At 43.8% G+C, this 19,654-nt stretch overlaps 1 pseudogene; it reads right to left on the reverse strand.

Moving 5' to 3' along the window:
- Nucleotides 1-2,808: 2,808 nt before the first annotated feature.
- LOC129866973 (cadherin-related family member 5-like) lies at nucleotides 2,809-15,670 on the reverse strand (annotated as a pseudogene).
- Between the last annotated feature and the right edge of the window lie 3,984 nt (nucleotides 15,671-19,654).

Here is a 19,654-nt window from a genome sequence, read left to right on the forward strand (position 1 = left end):
GTTAATAAAAATAGCTGCAAAAACATAAGCAATACAACACTTCTTCACAAATCTATAATTTCACTCCAGCCTGTGTGTGGTGTGTGTGTTTCTGTTCAACCAAACAAGATTTTCTGGTTTATCTTGTCAGAACAGAAATTACAGGATTATGTTTTAATGCTGTTATTGCATCAAATGGTTGTTTTATTCAACCGAATAAGGGGTTGCTAGAATGCTCATCTGTGTGTGTTGTACTGAGGATGGGCCTATGGAAGATTTACGATGTATTTTGGTGATACCGCGTTCCAGAGCATGAGTTAATGTTTCTGTTCTATAAGGTACCAGGGAGAGATGACTCCAGGGACAGACCCTGGTCTCGACACAATGAGATGCTGTCTGCTGTGAATTATAAGTATATTGCATACTAATCTTAACCTTGTAACCCATTCCATATATCTGATTCTACATGCTGGCATCTTTCTGTGGTCCTGCAGCTCCACGGCTGTACTCTCTTATTTGCTGAAGTACAAAAGTATCTGCTTCCCTCATCAGTGGCTCCATCTCTGTTAAGTGAAGTGCCAGAGACACACTTGGGCCCACCAGGCAAGCTGCTGCAGGGCTTGGATTGAAGTTGGATGCCAGAGGATTCAGTGTGCATGCGAAGCGCTCTCTCATTGAATTCAGGAAGGCCTGTGCCAACTGTTTTGCAACAGTAGTTGACTGCAATTGTGCCTCAAGGTTGAAAAAGCACAACACCACATCAGACAGTGACTTGCTGTCAGTTTGAAGTTGGTCAGTGTGGATTGTGAACGGTTCCAACAACTTCACAAGCTGCTCTAGCTTGGCCATGTTACTGGTCAGTAAGTGGATTGCGAACGGCTCCAGCAATTTCACAAGCTCCTCTAGCTTGGCCCAGTCACGCTCCGTGCTCGTGCTCGGATTTCATCCTTGTTAGCTAGTGATAGCTAGTGATAGTGATGCACCAGTTTGGCCTATTTGAAACATTGGCATCTACTGGCAGCATTTACCCGCTTGAAAACCCTATTCGAAAAAGAAGTTTCAAAACCCCATTACATTTTTGCCCAAAGTTTAGAAGAAAAAATATAAATATACGTTTTATCTCAATCTCTTCATTCAAAGACTCAATCATGGACACTCTTACTGACAGTTGTGGCTGCTTTGCATGATGTATTGTTGTCTCTACCTTCTTGCCCATTGTGCTGTTGTCTGTGCCCAATAATTACATTTTACATTTACATTTAAGTCATTTAGCAGACGCTCTTATCCAGAGCGACTTACAAATTGGTGCATTCACCTTATGACATCAGTTTGTACCCTGTTTTGTGCTACTACCATGTTGTGCTGCTGCCATGTTGTGTTGCTCCCATGTTGTTGTCATGTTGTGTTGCTACCATGCTGTGTTGTCATGTGTTGCTGTCATGCTATGTTATTGTCTTAGATCTCTCTTTATGTAGTGTGGTGTTGTCTCTCTTGTCGTGATGTGTGTTTTGTCCTATATTTTTATTAAATGTATTTTTGTTTTTAATTCCAGCCCCTGTCCCTGCGGTAGGCCTTTTACCTTTTGGTAGGCCGTCATTGTAAATGAGAATTTGTTCTTAACTGACTTGCCTAGTTTAAATCAAGGTAAAATATTTGTAGTATTTTGAAGTACTTTGTTGTACCACCTTTGGCAGTGATTACAGCATTGAGTCTTCTTCGGTATGAATCTACAAGCGTGGCATACCTGTATTTGGGGAGTTTCTCCCATTCTTCTCTGCAGATCCTCTTAAGCTCAGTCAGGTTGGATGGGGAGCGTCACTGCACAGCTATTTTCAAGTCTCTCCAGAGATGTTCAATCGGGTTTAAGTCTGGGCTCTGGCTGGGCAACTAAAGGACATTTAGAGACTTGTCCCGAAGCTAGTCCTGCGTTGTCTTGGCTGTGTGCTTAGGGTCGTTATCCTGTTGGAAGGTGAACCTACGCCCCAGTCGGAGGGCCTGAGCGCTCTGGAGCAGGTTTTCATCAAGAATCACTCTATACTTTGCTCCGTTGATCTTTCCCTCGATCCTGACTAGTCTCCCAGTCCCTGCTGTTGAAAAACATCCCCACAGCATGATGCTGCCCCCACTATGCTTCACCGTAGGGATGGTGCCAGGTTTCCTCCAGACGTGACGTAATACATTTTAGCCTGAGGCTGTAACATAACAAAATGTGGAAAAGTCAAGGGGTATGAATACTTTCCGAATGCACTGTATGTGTTTAGATAATGTGTCTTGCATACAATTTAAAATGTTGCATCAAGAAGTAGGGGTGGGGTGCGTGGCAAAGACATGGTGCGTCTCTCTCCAGAATGAATGCATATGTACTAAAGTACCCATTTGGCAATGTCTGATTGTCTTAACTCACCACATACACCACTAATAAGCCAAGCTCAGTCATTTTTCTTTGCCTCACACAAGTCAATGAAGCTATTGCGAATGATAGTTACTCAGTATTTGAAAAATCTTTCCAACACTCATGGCCTCGATAATCACCAAGCCTCAGTGTGAAAGAACAAAATATCATGATCTGATGATCCCATACATCCAGTGGAAATGTCCTTAAAAACAGCTGTCTGTCCCAAGCTTACTGGCACAAGAAACTCTGAGGGCCCGGAATTGGCTAGTTGATACAATGTTTCAAGTTCGCTAGCTACATCCTTCTAGCCAGACACAGTGATGATTTGATACAATGTTGCACTTCACTAGCAACAGATGGAAAGGGAGGCAGACAGGAGGAGGAGTGAGATTGAAAGAACCAGAGTTTTCATCAGGATATTTTCTACTGTTTTTATTTGTCGGCTTTAGGCCTATGTATTTTACTTAGTTGACAATGGAAGTTATAGGCCTACTGCTGCATTGGCCTATAGGCTATCTCTGAGTTCTAAACTCTAATTTCTTTAGCTGCCAATGGATCATATAATATCAATGTGTCCATATGGCAGAGGCTAGTGCTTCCACCATAGTTTAATTTTAACTTTTATATTTGTATCATTTTACTTCAGATTTGTATGATTAAAAACATCACAATAATTTTAAGAAACAAAATGTTAATATGGAAATGAAATTGTTTGACAAAAATTTGCATATAAAATAATCAGAACTGGCACACAGATTGGTAAAATTTTATCTTCCCTAAATTTGAAACTCACAAGCTCAGTCTTTACTATAGTCTTTACTATTACAACCATTCAAAACATTGTCAAAGGGCAAGCTTTTGCACACATAGGAGGTCCTGTGAAAAAACATGCCCGCTTATGGAAATAAAGGGTCCAACTGATTTGTTCTGCTGCTGGCCCTGACTATCCATCTTTAATTTTACCTGCTTCACAGTCTAACACTATACCACATGTCAAAAGATAAAAACACTGCACTTTTTGTGCGCAAAGATGTTGTTACTGGGTGGAGATTTGATGTTCTAATCCATCTATTAACATTATCGGAGAACATTGACAATAGGCTACTTTTGTTCGTAAGAACCTAATGATTAATTTGACCCCCCCCCCCCCTCTTCTAACGGACTGTGAGTCACAGCCATCTTGAAATGGGCTCATGGGTGTGACTTTCACTTTTATGGCTTTATGGCTGCCCATATATGGTACTAAGTAATACCAAAGACTGTATGGTACGGCTGGATAGGAGACACCCTGTATTGACGGATAGGGGCTACCTATTCAAATTTTAGATGACATTGAATAAAACAGTTTTTGAAGGTCCCCTATTGGGTGGACCTTACATTTAAGTGGTTAAAAATATAATTTGGTAGGCCATCCTAAAAAGATTCAACATTTCAACAACGTGGTAGGCTATTAAACACGGACCTACCTGATATGCTGCAGCTGTGTTAAAAAAAGGCCTTTTCTATAATCTATTGATGATCAGATTCTTCAGTTGTAACTGTCTCTGTTGTGCTCACATTTTATAGTTGATAGACTCCTCTTTTCTTTAACAATAGCCTATATAGAAATCCAACGTCGCTGGGGCTTCTGCAGGCTGTGACCTATTTCTTGATCGACTATCAACATCTGTGTGCATTAGTGGTGGGGTAGATTAAATAAGTACAACAGAATAGGCCCAATTAAAATAACAGTGATGAAGGAAATGAAGAATGCTGGGCAGAGCAAGCCCAGAGCAGTACTGGAGCAAAATCAGTCCGTCCAGCCATGTATGCTATTTTTATCTAACTCGAGTTGTGTTCAGATTATGAGGGGGTCCCTGGTGATTTTGCTAAAGTTTGAGAACCCCTGGTTTAGGTACTCTCTTAGAAAAAAGGGTTCCAAAAGGTTATTTGGCTGTCCTCATAGGATAACCCTTTTGGGTTCCAGATAGAACCCTTTTGGGTTCCGTGTAGAACCCTCTGTAGAAAGGGTTCTACATGCAACACAAAAGGGTTCTTTAAAGGGTTCTCCTATGGGGACAGCCAACGAACCATTTAAGGTTCTAGATAGCACCTTTTTTGTTATGTTTTGTTATATATGTTACAAGTGAAGTGTATCCTATATCTCAGACACATGGCCTGTTGTGTTGTGTTTCATTTACACTTGGTTGAGGCAAGTCTAAGATGTTCCGATGTCATGTGTGTTTCTGTGTGTGTTTCTGTGGGCGTGTTTCAGAGCGTTCCGACATCTTTGGCCTCAGCAACTCACCAAAGATATAGTTAGAGAGTGTTGCTGGGTTACTGTCTATCTCTCATTTGATTGGCCCACTGACACTTCCTGCTCGGTATTACAGGGTTGAGATGATTGACTCTCCTGTTTCAAGCTCTCTGCTTGGCTCTCCAAATGACCTCCCTTTCCTTCCATATAATCACTGTCTCTCTCGACCCCTCCCTTGTCTCCCTCCATCCATTCCATCTCTCTCTCCACTCCTTCGCCATTCTCAGTCCCCTCCTCCTCTCCACTGCTGGGGGGGGATCTCAGTAGTGATGTCATTGTCATAGTCTGTTATCAGGAATGTGGGCTGTATGCGAAAACAGAGTCTCACCAGCTCTTCATCCTCATCATCACTGGTCCTGATGGCCTCGTCATCCCCCAGGAAGCAGTCATCATCCCCAATGGAGGCTGTCTCAGAGCTGTGTGTGGAGGGTTTGCACTCCTCAGGGTACCCTGGTGGTCCTACCTGCTCTGGGGTGGACGTGGTCAGTACAGGTATGTGTGCCTGCCCTGTAGTGGGTTTAGGTGGGGGTGTCCCAACGCTGTCCTGCTCTGGACAGGGTGGAGTAAGTAAAGGTGTGTGAGTATCTCCTGTACACTCTGGAGTGTGTATTGGGTCTGCAGTAGGTGAAAGAGGGAGAGGTTTGGTCATTGAGGTTTGAGGTGGGGTGGCGTGAGGGGGTGAGTTGATAGGAATAGGAGGAGGTAAAGGTGTGTGTACCTGCTGTTGCTGTTGGGTAGGTGAGGTAGGCGGGTGGGTGTCTTTAGGAGTCTCTTCTACCTGAGTGGGTGTACCTACCTCTTCTGCAATAGGGAAGGGGTGTGTATGTGAAGATCTGGCTGTAGATAAAGGTTCATCCATCTGATTTGGGGTAGGTGTGGGGAGTGTGGGGTTGTTAAAGCTAGAGTTGTCCAAGGGTTGAGTGGATGTTGTGAGTAGTTCAGGTGTGGTGGTTGTAGCAGGTGTATTGGAGGAGGAGTTGGGTGAAGCAGGGCAATGACTGGGGTCTGTAGGAGTGGTGCTGGGTAGTATAGGCTGGATGTAGGTCGTTGAGGGTATAGCTATAGGTAAAGTATTGAGTGGAGAAGAGTTGGAGTCTGCAGGACTGTAGATGCTCTGACTGCCCAGTAGCTTGGAGGTGGAGCTGCTCAGACCCTCTTTTTTTAATTTCACCTCATCCAGAACTGGCATTGGACTACTGTGACTCACCTGGGGAGAGAAAACACACACACACATCAACATGGTTACACAATGCCCTGTATGACACACACACACACACACACACACACACACACACACACACACACACACACACACACACACACACACACACACACACACACACACACACACACACACACACACACACACACACACAAACACACATACACAAAGGGGCTGAGAGGAGGAGAGACTCACCAGTTGGAAGCATTGTAATCTCTAAACCAGCAGGGGAGAAGGGAGAGGAGACAGAGAGACACACGGGTCAGAGCACAGGACCAGAATGTGTAAATGTTAGAGCTTAAAAGTTAAAAGGTTAGGGGTCAGGGTGAGGTGTCAGTGTATCTCACCACGTTGGGGTGCTTCCCCTGGGCTATACAGCCCCTGTCCTCTGGGTCCTTCAGTCCTCTGTATGTCTGGAGTACATGCTGCAGTGCATACAGAGCGCAGCCTAAGAGAGTTAGCCCCAGGATGACCATACCCATAGCCTTGCCCACTGCACAGCTACCAGGAAGAAGCCCATCCCCCAATTGGTCCTGAGGGACTGCACACACACGCGAGCGTGCACGCACACACACACACGTACACACACACACACACGCGTGCGTGCACGCGCACACACACACACACACACACACACACAGATATACACTAAGTGTACAAAACATTAGGAACACCATTTATACTGACTCTAGACAAAGGTACACCCACTCACATACAGTCATCATATACGCTGCTGCTACTCTGTTTATCATACACTGAACATACAAAACATTAGAACACATTACTAATATTGAGTTGCACCCCCTATTTCCTTCAGAACAGACTCAATTCGTTGGGGCATGGACTACAAGGTGTCGAAAGTGTTCCACAGGGATGCTGGTCCATGTTGACTCCAATGCTTCCCACAGTTGTGTCAAGTTGGCTGGATGTCCTTTGGGTGTTGGACCATTCTTGATACACACGGGAAACTGTTGAGTGTGAAAAACCCAGCAGAGCTGCAGTTCTTGACACACTCAAACTGGTGCGCCTGGCACCTAATACCATACCCCGTTCAAAAGCACTGAAATATTTTGTCTTGTCAGTTTACCCTCAGAATGGCACACATACACAATCCATATCTCAATTGTCTAAAGGCTTAAAAATCATTCTAAGGATCGAACCCTTTATTTAAATTTTCGACTAAAATTACATACCGGAATCGAACTGCCTGTAGCTCAGGACCTGAAGCAAGGATATGCATATTCTTGATACCATTTCAAAGGAAACACTTTGAAGGTTGTGGAAATGTGAAATGAATGTTGGAGAATATAACACATTAGTTCTGGTTAAAGATAATACAAAGAAAAAATCATACATTCTTTTTGTATTTTTTTGTACCATTATCTTTGAAATGGAAGAGAAAGGCCATAATGTATTATTCCAGCCCAGGCACAATTTAGATTTTGGCCACTAGATGGCAGCAGTGTATGTGCAAAGTTTTCCCGTGTGGCTCAGTTGGTAGAGCATGGCGCTTGCAACGCCAGGGTTGTGGGTTCAATTCCCACGGGGGGACCAGGGTTCAATTCCCACTTGGGGACCAGGATGAATATGTATGAACTTTCCAATTTGTAAGTCGCTCTGGATAAGAGCGTCTGCTAAATGACTTAAATGTAATGTAATGTTTTAGACTGATCCAATGAATCATTGTATTTCTGTTCAAATGTTGTATCAAGACTGCCCAAATGTGCCTAATTGGTTTATTAATACATTTTCAAGTTCATAACTGTGCACTCTCCTCAAACAATAGCATGGTATTATTTCACTGTAATAGCTAATGTAAATTAGACAGTGAAGTTAGATTAACAATAATTTAAGTTAACAAGAATTTAAGTTTTCTGCCAATATCAGATATGTCTATGTCCTGGGAAATGTTCTTGTTTCTTACAACCTCATGCTAATTGCATTAGCCTACGTTAGCTCAACCATCCCGCAGGGGACCCACCGATCCTGTAGAGGTCCCCTTCATCTACACTGATTGAAGTGGATTTAACAAGTGACATCAATAACAGGTCATAGCCTTCACCTGGATACACCTAGTCAGTCTATGTCATGTTTTGTACACTCAATGTACATACAGACACTGATGATGAACTGCAGAGCAAGTATGACCACACAGATTCCAATTATGTGTGTGTGTTACCTGTTTGTCCTTCAAACAGCACCTCCACCTTTATGAGAGCCGTGTCCATTTCACCTGACTCCAAATCCACAGCCACTACCTGCAGGATATCATCGTCATCAACATCAGCTTCACCAATGCAGCTTGTCCATCCTCAATAGAGAGTAATTAGGGTGTTCTCTGGTACTACTCTTCTGTCCAATCAAAGCCCACCTTCAGACTGTGTGTCTGTGATGGCCGTAGCTGATTGGTCCTGGCAATCAGAAGCCCCTCCTGTGTGATGTGGTAGAACTGTGTGTGATTGGACGAGGACCTCAGGGAGTAGTGCATATTGGGATTGATGCCCTACCGATTGAGAGAAGAGAGTTGAAGTTACAGAATATTACACTATGCATGTCTAGCTGTGTGTACTGTATGTGCGTGTGTGTGTGTGCGTGTGTGCATACATCAGAGAAGTCCCTGTCCTGTGTCTGTATCAGCAGCACAGTGTTGCCATAAGTGTTGACCAGTGAGGCAGGGCTGTCGCCTTCGATGACAAAGCCACGGTATTCAGCCCAACTGAACTGGGGAGGAAAGCGGTTGACAGCCACAACACGGACCACCGCCGTGGCAACTGAGTACTTCCTAGGATCATTCCTCTGGTACGCCTGAGGAGGGGGAGACATTTTTCCATTATTAGTGGTTTTGTTCAGTCTTCATACTCGTTTATACACACAGGGGACAGTTTATTAGGTAAACCCATCAGGTACCGGGTCGGACCGCCTTTTACCTCCAGAACATCCTGAATTCTTCAGGGCATGGAAACATTGCTCAATTGGAATCAAGGGACCTAACGTGTGCCAGGAAAACATTCCCCACACCATCACACCACCGCCACCAGCCTGTACCGTTGACACCAGGCAGGATGGGGCCATGGACTCTGCCATAAGCATGATGCAACAGGAATCTGGATTCGTCGGACCAGGCAATGTTTTTCCACTCCTCAATTGTCCAGTGTTGGTAATTGCTTGCCTACTGGAGCCGCTTCTTCCGGTGTGGTCGGCAGCTGCAATAGCCCATCCGTGACAAGGACCAATGAATTGTGCGTTCCAAGATGCCGTTCTGTTCACCACTGTTTTTCTGCGCTGTTATTTGCCTGTTTGTTGCCCACTTGTTAGCTTAAATGCTTCTTGCCATTCTCCTTCGACCTCTCATTAACGAGTTGTTTGCGCCCACAGGACTACCACTAACTGGATACTGGATGTTTTTTGTTTGCCGCACAATTCTTGGTAAACCCTAGACACTGTCATGCGTGAAAAGCCCAGGAGGCCGGCCGTTTCTGAGATACTGATATCGGGACGCCTGGCAACGATGATCACACCACGCTCAAAGTCGCTTAGGTCACTCGTTTTGCCCATTCTAATGTTAAATCAAACAGTAACTGAATACCTCGATGCCTGTCTGCCTGCTTTATATAGCAAGCCATAGCCACGCGACTCACTATCTGCAAACCATTTTTGTGAGCGGGGTGGTGTACCTTATAAACTGCCCACTGAGTGTAAGTCTGCATAAGTGTGTGTGTGTGTCTCACCATGACTTGGAGGTGTAGTGTGGGTGTCTGTAGTCTGTTCTCTACTCCTCTTGTCAGACGCACCTCCCCTGTCAGCTCATCCATCACGAAATGCCCGCTATCAGCCCCTGATAACATGTAGCTATCTATGTTATCAACTCCTAATATTATTCTGCATTTCATTGTAAAGCTAAACGACGTGTGTGTGTGTTACCTGACAGGATGCTGTAGCTGAGAGGTGTGCTGAGGCCTCTGTCTCCATCCACAGCATTGATTGGCCCGGGAGAGAAGTCCAGAAGAATGTCCTATAACAAAGACAACATTAACTCAATACATCAGTCCCTAACCGCTAACCACCGACACCTACCACCGACACCTACCACCCTAACCCTGGTCACTAACCTGTTCGCCTTCTGTGATGTTAACCATGTAGATAGGATTGGTGCAGACACGATTTGATTGGTCGTTGGAGAGGGGCGTGCACGGCAGGAATTGTGGGTACTGGTCGTCTCTGTCCAAGATATTTACGGTCAGGATGGCACTGGTGAACTTCTCTGCAGTGTTCATCTCCTACACATACATAAATACACACATACACACACACACAGACCGTATCAGACTGAAACAGACTGGTTGGTGGTTAGGAACAGTTCCAGTCATGCAATCTGATTGGTGTGCATTATTCACAAAATATATCACGCAGATTGTAGGCGCAGCCAAACTCTTTCTGTAGCAGTAGGTCGTTTTAGTATACCAAAGCGGATATGGTGATCTCCAGTTGTGTTTTGGTCTCGTAGTCTAGAGGCTTGGCCAATATCACCTCTCCACTGTTAGGGAGATCCACTCTGAAGTAGGCAGCATCAGGCTGGAACAGAGACCACCCACAAATACTGTACACACTCATTTAAATACACAACATTATTGATGCAGTAAGGAGACCTGGTGTATATTTATGTATAAAACGTTATTAATACTGTACCGAGGTCTGGTCGATGGAGTACATAATGGCGTCGTCATCTGCATCTGTGGCCTGGACTGTAAACACCACTGTATTCACCTCAGCCAGCTAGACAGCACGCAATAGTCTGTTTCAGTGTGTGTGTGTGTGTGTGTGTGTGTGTGTGTGTGTGTGTGTGTGTGTGTGTGTGTGTGTGTGTGTGTGTGTGTGTGTGTGTGTGTGTGTGTGTGTGTGTGTGTGTGTGTGTGTGTGTGTGTGTTTACATGTGTAGTTTACTTACCTCACTGATGCTGCGAGGCTGAATGGTGCTCTCCACAAACTCAGGAGTGTTATCATTCTCATTCAGAATCTCCACCATGATCCTGTACTCACTCTGAAACACACACACACACACACACACACACACACACACACACACACACACATACACACATTTAGAAGTTTGGGATCCATAATAAAATCACTGTGGTAGAAGGGACAAATATATTTCCAGAAATTAATAGTCTCCACCTGCACAATGTCCTCCTCATAGCAGGTCAACGCTGCCATCAGGACCGGGCCCTGCACCTGAAACACACACACACACACAAATACACACACACGCACACACACTTCATATCTGCACAGCAAGTTGGCAATTATTGTCATGAATCTTGACCTGGAGGGAGCTCTGCAGAAAGGTCACTAGCAGCCACAAAGTCATAAAATCTTCAGGGCAAGATTAATGCGGGGGCTTACAGGCGCCCAAGTCGTAGAGGGCCCCAGAGTCCAAAAAAAATAAAAATAAATGGTTTATCCAACCATAGGAGCTAGCTCTCAATGTTCAAAATACACCAGTCAGCATAATTTTGCCACAGAGGATCAATAGTTTCTAAAAAAAAAGAACTGTGGATTAAGTTTTATCATGAATTATCATGGATTAAGTTTTATCATCATCCTTGACATAGATTCTACAAGTGGACCTAAACCATGCAAGGAAAATGCACCGCACACCATAACGTAATCTTCGTATTCTTCATTTACTCAAGTGCTTCCTTTATTTCGTCAGTTACCAGTATGCCTACAGTCGGGAAGGCTGCAATTTGGGCAGCATGCACGCCAGATATACAGTTTGTTGCATTGTGGTCAAATAGACATATAATCCATAGAAGTGTTTTTGGCCCTATTACCCTGGCAATATGACTGTTACACTCGTAGGTACACTCATGGGTACACTAACAATGGCTGTCAGTCCTGATTTGAATGGAAACTACCACCTATGATTTCTTAATCTGGTCCTGCTCATTTTAACTCTAACCTTAACCACACTGCTAATCCTAATTCTTAACCCTAACCTTAATTTAAGACCAAAAAGCTACTTTTTGTTTTCATAAATGTTAACAATTTAGCCAATTTTGACTTTGAAGCTGGTCCATCTTGCAGAAATCGCTCAGTTCTACCTCCAGTGCAGGATTCATGATAATAAAGGTCAACCTGAATCTGCATATGACTCTGCTGTGTGTTGTTGTTTGAGTCATGTACCAAACCAAGACCAAATCCTGTCATCATTGTGACAAAGTTGCAATAACATTTTTAAGATTACCTCCCGGTCCAGAACTCTGTCCAATGGGGCCTTGAGTCTGATGCTCCGCCCTTCCAGGAAGAACCAATCAGCATCCTCCCCAGTTAGGCTCCAGACAACATCATTGGCTGTCAGCTCTGTGTTAAGCTCAATGATAAGTTCTCCCATCATGCTGTTCTCTCTAACCGTGGAAAACACATCCTGGCCCTCCAGACATGGGTTCCCTGCCAATCAGACAAGTCTATGATTAGCACAGTAGCCAATCAGACAAAGTGCTGAGCCTTTGAAATATAAGCCACGCAGGAAGCACAATTTCTGCTGAAAACACCTTGTAGGTAGATATTTAAAGGTTATTTCAGCTAATGGATTTAATCAATAAATACTTGAATTCTGGCAAAGCAATAACAGAACAGCCTACAAGAAGGTGTGTCAACCCTGCTAAAAAAAAACAGTACAGACCAGCATAAATTTCAAGCTGGTCCATGCTGGTCAAGCTGGTCTGACCAGCAGATGTGTAGTGGAGGGTATACGCAGGTATTCGCCGTATACCCACCTTTTTTTGTGGGTGTTGCGGATACTCACAATGCTTATCAAAGTAGTGTGGTGTAGTGGAGGTATCAATTAATAAGGCTGATGGAACAGATCTGTAACGGCTGTTCTCCTCCTCGTCTGAGGAGGAGCATGGATCGGACCAAAACGTAGCGTGTTGTGAAGACATGATGATTTTATTTAGACAAGACGAACACGAAGTACACTTGATAAATTTACAAAAACAGTAAACGACGTAGACCGACCTGAACATGAGACCTTACATAAAACGAAGAACGTACGAAGAGGAACAGACTAGACAAAACGAAACAGTCCCGGGTGGTACATAAACTGACACGGAAGACAATCACCCACAAACAAACGGTGTGAACAGCGTACCTTAATATGGTTCTCAATCAGAGGAAATGTCAAACACCTGCCCCTGATTGAGAACCATATAAGGCTAATTAACAATGAAACTAAACAAAGAAACAAACAACATAGACTGCCCACCCAGCTCACGTCCTGACCAACTAAACACAGCTAAACAAAGGAAAATAAGGTCAGGAACGTGACAAGATCAGAATGTTTAGCTTAAAATGTTGATAAACTATAATTTCTTCACATTTTAAGCGCAGCAATATGTACACAGCGGTAGGCATACTCGCAAATGTTCCAAAATGCAATTGGCTGCAAAACACTGTTCTAAAATGCGCACAGCGCATGCAAGAGGTTTCATGTACAGAGATAAAAATATCCTTAGAAATGTTGAAAGAGGAGGGAGTCAACAACTATCATTGGTTGCTAATATGACTAGGATAATGCCTTTGGCTGCTAGACAATGAAAGAAAGTTGATTTAAAAACCAATATTCATACACACACATATTTACAGTGCCTTCGGAAAGTATTCAGACCCCTTGACCTTTTCCACATTTACAGCCATTACATCCATATTCTAAAATTGATTCACTTGTTTTTTTCCCTAAAAAAACGACACACAATACCCCATTAATAAGACAAAGCAAAAACAGATTTTAGCAAATTTATATTCGTTTATGAAGTAATAAATGCTGAAATATCACAGCTATTTTCAAGTCTCTACAGAGATGTTCGATCAGGTTCAAGTCCGGGCTCTGGCTGGGCCACTCAAGGAAATTTAGAGACTTGTCCCCAAGCGTTGTCTTGGCAGTGTGCTTAGGGTCGTTGTCCTGTTGGAAGGTGAACCTTCTCCCCAGTTTGAGGTCTTGAGCACGCTGGAGCAGGTTTTCATCAAGGATCTCTCTGTACTTTGCTCCGTTCATCTTACCCTTGATCCTGACAAGTCTCCCAGTCCATGCTGCTGAAAAACATCCCCACAGAATGATGCTGCCACCACCATGCTTCACCGTAGGGATGGTGCCAGGGTTCCTCCAGACATGATGCTTGGCATTCAGGCCGAAGAGTTCAATCTTGGTTTCATCAGACCAGAGAATCTTGCTTCTCATGGTCTGAGATTTGTTTCAGTGCCTTTAGACTGAAGAGTGGCTTCCATCTGGCCACTCTACCATAAAGGCCTGATTGTTGGAGTGCTGCAGAGATGGTTGTCCTTCTGAAAGGTTCTCCCATCTCCACAGAGGAACTCTGGAGCTCTGTCAGAGTGACCATCGGGTTCTTGGTCACTTCCCTGACCAAGGCCCTTCTACCCCGATTGCTCAGTTTGGCCGAGCGGCCAGCTCTTGGAAGAGTCTTTGTGGTTCCAAACTACTTCCATTTAGAAATGATGGAGGCCACTGTGTTCATTTTTTAGTACCCTTCCCCAGATCTGTGCCTCGACACAATCCTGTCTCAGAGTTTTACAGACAATTCCTTTGACGTCATGGCTTGGTTTTTGCTCTGACATGCACTGTCAACTGTGGGAACTTATATAGAGAGGCGTGTGCCTTTCCAAATCATGTCCAATCAATTTAGATTTACCACAGGTGAACTCCAATCAAGTTGAATAAACATCTCAAGGATGATCAATGGAAACAGGATGCACAAGAGCTCAATTCCGACTCTCGTAGCAAAGTATCTGAATTCCTATGTAAATCATTTCAGTTTTTTATTTTTAATAAATGTGCAACAAAAAAATGTAACCTGTTTTTGCTTTGTCCTTATGGCGTATTGTGTTTCGATTGACAAGGGAAAAAATGACTAATTTCCTTGGGCGCATGTGCACGTGTGTGTGTTTTCAGTTTTTTCAGCAGGGAAGGAAGAAGCTTAGGGAAACGTGGTGATGGGTGTAAATTGCGATAAACATATACCAGTACACTACAATTACTTACAATTTTCTCGTCTCACAGTTTGGTCACCACTCCCGGCCTCCCAAGGCAAGCCATCTTCTACAATTGTATAGGGATGCCCTGAACGAACAAAAACAGCTAACTTTTACACACAGCTTCATTGGATACTCAGTCTAAATTAAATGAAAGTGCTTACAAATTCGTAACATTTTGCACAAATTGAAATGTGTAACATATCATACGAAATGGATGGTGTTGTACAAAATTGTGCACAATATTCGGGACCCGTTTTGGCTTGTGGGTGCTACTTTCAGTACTAATAGCTAAAAAGTATGTACAAAACCTTTGGAACGCATCTTTAATTACGATGTGGAACACTGACAGTCCAACAGGGTCTCGTTCAATAGTTCTACTTGTTCACAAACACACACACACCATTCAACAGAAAACTGTCCTCCCTCCCTACTTGTTTTTTTTTTTCTTCTTCTATGAGACAGTCAGGGTAAGATAATAATACGGTTGTGGTGATGGGTCTTACCTGTGGCTCTGAGTGGACTGAGGAGGAGTAGTGGGAACCAGAGCAGGACCCTCCACCTGCACAGACAAGGACTCTGTGGTTGCATCATTACAGCCTCAATCCAACACCAGGTCTCAATCACAGCCCCTAGCCCTGGATCTAGAACCTTCCTTAGCACAGCTCCATGCTCCGGGCCCAGTCCCAGCCTCTCATACCACAACCCCTGGCCTGGAACAGAGGAAGATAAGTGTGGCAACATAAGAGTGATTTTGTTGTTAAACAACAAATCGTTTTGCCACTGATCAATGCTAGGCTATCTGTGGCTAGCTAGCCGTATTAACATGTCTGTCACTGAGCAATGCTAAGCTAACTACGACTAGATAGCTGTCTTTATTTTCATTGTTGTAACTTAAGTGAGTGATGCTAGGCTAACTATGGCAAGCTATATGTCTGTATTTACATAGGCAAGCTGTCATTGAGCGGTGATAGGAAGGCTACAACTAACTGACACAGTGGCCATTGAGCAAAGCTAAGCTAACTATGGCTAGCCAGCTGTCTGTATTGACAAGGCTGCCACTGAAAAATGCTTGGTTAACTATGGCTAGCTTGCTGTCTGTTTTATCATGGTGGTCACTTTGACTAAACGATGCTAGGCTAACTACCTAGCTTTCTGTATTGACATTACTTGATTGACTGTGGGCTTGTTCCCTCTATATCCCTCACCTTTTCACATTACACTTTATTCAGTGGCTAATGTTAGAATTGGGCACATTGGAATTCCTGGTCCTGCTTTTAACTGATCAAGTTAAGGTCTTTACTGAATCTGTAATTAATGTTTAGTTGGATGGAGATAATCTCTAAGGGTCAGGACTTTAACACACTTATACACACTTGCATGCACACACATACAACACAGACACACACACAAGTAAGTGGGATTTTCTTCAGCTTTCCCTGTCTGACAAACCACCTCACTTCTAACCCCCCCTTTCACCCCACCTCACCCCTGCTCTCCCCCACCTCAGCCCTCCCTGAACCCCTCCCCTGCTTGACTCTGAGACCGACAACCACCCTTCACCCTTCCTATAAACCTCCCTCTCTCCACTGACACAGCAGTACCTTTTAGATGTAAATGGGCTATTGCCAGGTAAGTGATTGAGAGTCACGTAAGGTTGACTCTGAGACCAACAACCACCCTTCACCCTTCCTATAACCCTCCCTCTCTCCACTGACACAGCAGTACCTTTTAGATGTAAATGGGCTATTGCCAGGTAAGTGATTGAGAGTCACGTAAGGTTGACTCTGAGACCAACAACCACCCTTCACCCTTCCTATAACCCTCCCTCTCTCCACTGACACAGCAGTACCTTCTAGATGTGAATGGGCTATTGCCAGGTAAGTGATTGAGAGTCACATAAGGTGACAAATCAGGTCAGGATAAACAACATTGTCAGATCTGTAGAGTATTTAAAGATACATATCCATTCCTGGAGTCTAAATAATGAATCCTGTCTCTTGGCTGTGCTGCCAACAAACCTCCTTCCATGGGGCCTAGTTCTGGTTCCTGTCAGGGTTGGGGATCACTCCATTCCATCTCAATTCCAACAAATAAAGCATCCATGAGTAAATTTGAAATCACGCTGAAATGACAGTCCCATTCCATTTAATTCAGATCATTCATCTCTCCTAATAAGGGCCCATTCTCTAGTCTACTCGCCTTCTGAGAACCTAGAAACACAACCAGTAATACACACAATGTACCAGCAATACCATCCCGTTACCCAACCACACACACACACACACACACACACACACACACACACACACACACACACACACACACACAGACACGCACGCACGCACGCACGCACGCACGCACGCACGCACGCACGCACGCACGCACGCACACACACACACACACACACACACACACACACACACACAATGCATAGTCACTTTACCCCTACCTACATGTACAAATTACCTCGACTAACCTGTACCGGTACCCCCTGTATATAGCCTCGTTATTGTTATCTAATTTTATTGTGTTACTTTTTATTTCCATTTTTTACTTTATTTTATTTAGTAAATATTTTATTAACCTTATTTCTTACTTATTTCTTTACAATTGGCTCATTCATCCCCCTCCTCTCCCCTGTAACTATTCCCCAGGTCGTTGCTGCAACTGAGAACGTGTTCTCAGTCAACTTACCTGGTAAAATAACGGTAAAATAAATAAATAAATAAAATAACTGCATTGTTGGTTAAGGGCTTGTAAGTAACCATTTCACGGTAAGGTCTACACATGTTGAATTCGGTGCATGTGACAAAACAAATTTGATTTGATTTTGATGAACTCAAAAATATTACCCTGCACACACACACAAGCACGCACACACACACACACACACACACATAATTTTCCTTGCTTTACTATCCTTGTGGGGACTTTTGGGGTTTTCCGGTACCCACAAGGATAATAATACAAGCCCCTCCCCCCACACACACATACAGACACACCACCTTTACTTGTGCTGACTGACCTTTCGGTGTTAGATCATCTGTGGGTTATGTTCTTAATGCCTAGAGAATACAACATATCTGCTAGACGGACTGTAGGAACACATATACATACACAGCCTTCCAAGCTGACCCAGGGAGCGTGTCCTCACAGCAATAAGCACACACTAAGAAACATAAGCACAGATACACAAGCAAACACCACCAAACGTACAGAAAGAAACACGGACGCAAACACACACAGCACTTGAACTCTCTCACACACACCAGACAGCAGCTTAAAAGGTATTTCCTGAGGATAACTGTCGGCTCAGGGGGAGGGATTTACCTGGTGACAGTCCGATAACCAAACAGAGTACTTCGAGAGCACTAGAAAGATCATACTAGAACAGCATGGAGGTTAAAGACAGGAGTCAAATCTCACCTGACTGCCCCATTTGCCTTCCTGCACACACACCTCTGGGATCCCTGGTGGTTGAATATGTTTTCATCAGGCATTACAGGTCCGGGTTGTGGTGTGGATATAAAGATGTGGCTGATTAAGCCTATCGATGATCTAGTTACAGTGGAGGCAAGGGACACACGTCTTATTAGGGTGTTGTTTGAGCCAGTGTGCGAGTGCGTCAGATGTTCAAGCTTTAGAGAGAACATGCTCTTCACTAATCAGGCTTGACAAGGGATTACCAATCAAACATAGGCTTTTAACCATGACACCCCCGCCCACTTCTCCACACACACACACACACACACACACACACACACACACACACACACACACACACACACACACACACACACACACACACACACACACACACACACACACACACACACACACACACACACACACACACACACACACACACACACACACACACACACACACACACCAGACCCAGAGAGAGAGAGGCAGAGAGTAAAGACTCTTTCTATTTCTCTCTCTCTCAATTCAATTCAATGGGCTTCATTGGCATGTGAAACATACTGTATGTTTACATTGCCAAAGCAAGTTAAATAGATAATAAACAAAATGAAATAAACAATAAAAAATTAACAGTAAACAAGTTTCAAAGGGATAGAGACATTTCAAATGTCATATTAAGGCTATGCACAGTGTTGTAACGATGTGCAAATAGTTAAAGTACAAAAGGGAAAATAAATAAACATGCACATCGGTTGTATTTACAATGGTGTTTGTTTATCACTGGTTGCCCTTTTCTTGTGTCAACAGGCCACAAATCTTGCTTCTGTGATGGCACACTGATATTTCATCTAATAGATATGGGAGTTTATCAAAATTGGATTTGGTTTTGAATTGTTTGTGGGTCTGTGTAATCTGAGAGAAATATGTGTCCCTAGTATCGTCATACATTTGGCATGAGGTTAGGAACTGCAGCTCAGTTTCCACCTTATTTTGTGGGCAGACCCACACCAGAGCTGAAGACCGGCTTAAAACTAGTTGGCTCATGGAGGTCTTGTCTAGGATGTGGTTGTGGCTGCCTGGTTGGTCAGGTAGACTCACAGCTTTCAGGTGTGGGAATGAACAAGCAGGAAGTCTGAACTGAAAGATAATGGTGGAAGATGACCTAAGGGAAGTAACTTAATTTACATGTAGGATGGACTCATATGCTGTATGTGTATAAAGACAGAGCCAGTGCTCTGTGAAAGTGTGTGTGGTCCACGGACCATCCCGGCTTCTGATATTTTGT

This window comes from Salvelinus fontinalis, chromosome 12, assembly GCF_029448725.1.
Source record: "Salvelinus fontinalis isolate EN_2023a chromosome 12, ASM2944872v1, whole genome shotgun sequence".
Lineage (NCBI taxonomy): Eukaryota > Metazoa > Chordata > Actinopteri > Salmoniformes > Salmonidae > Salvelinus > Salvelinus fontinalis.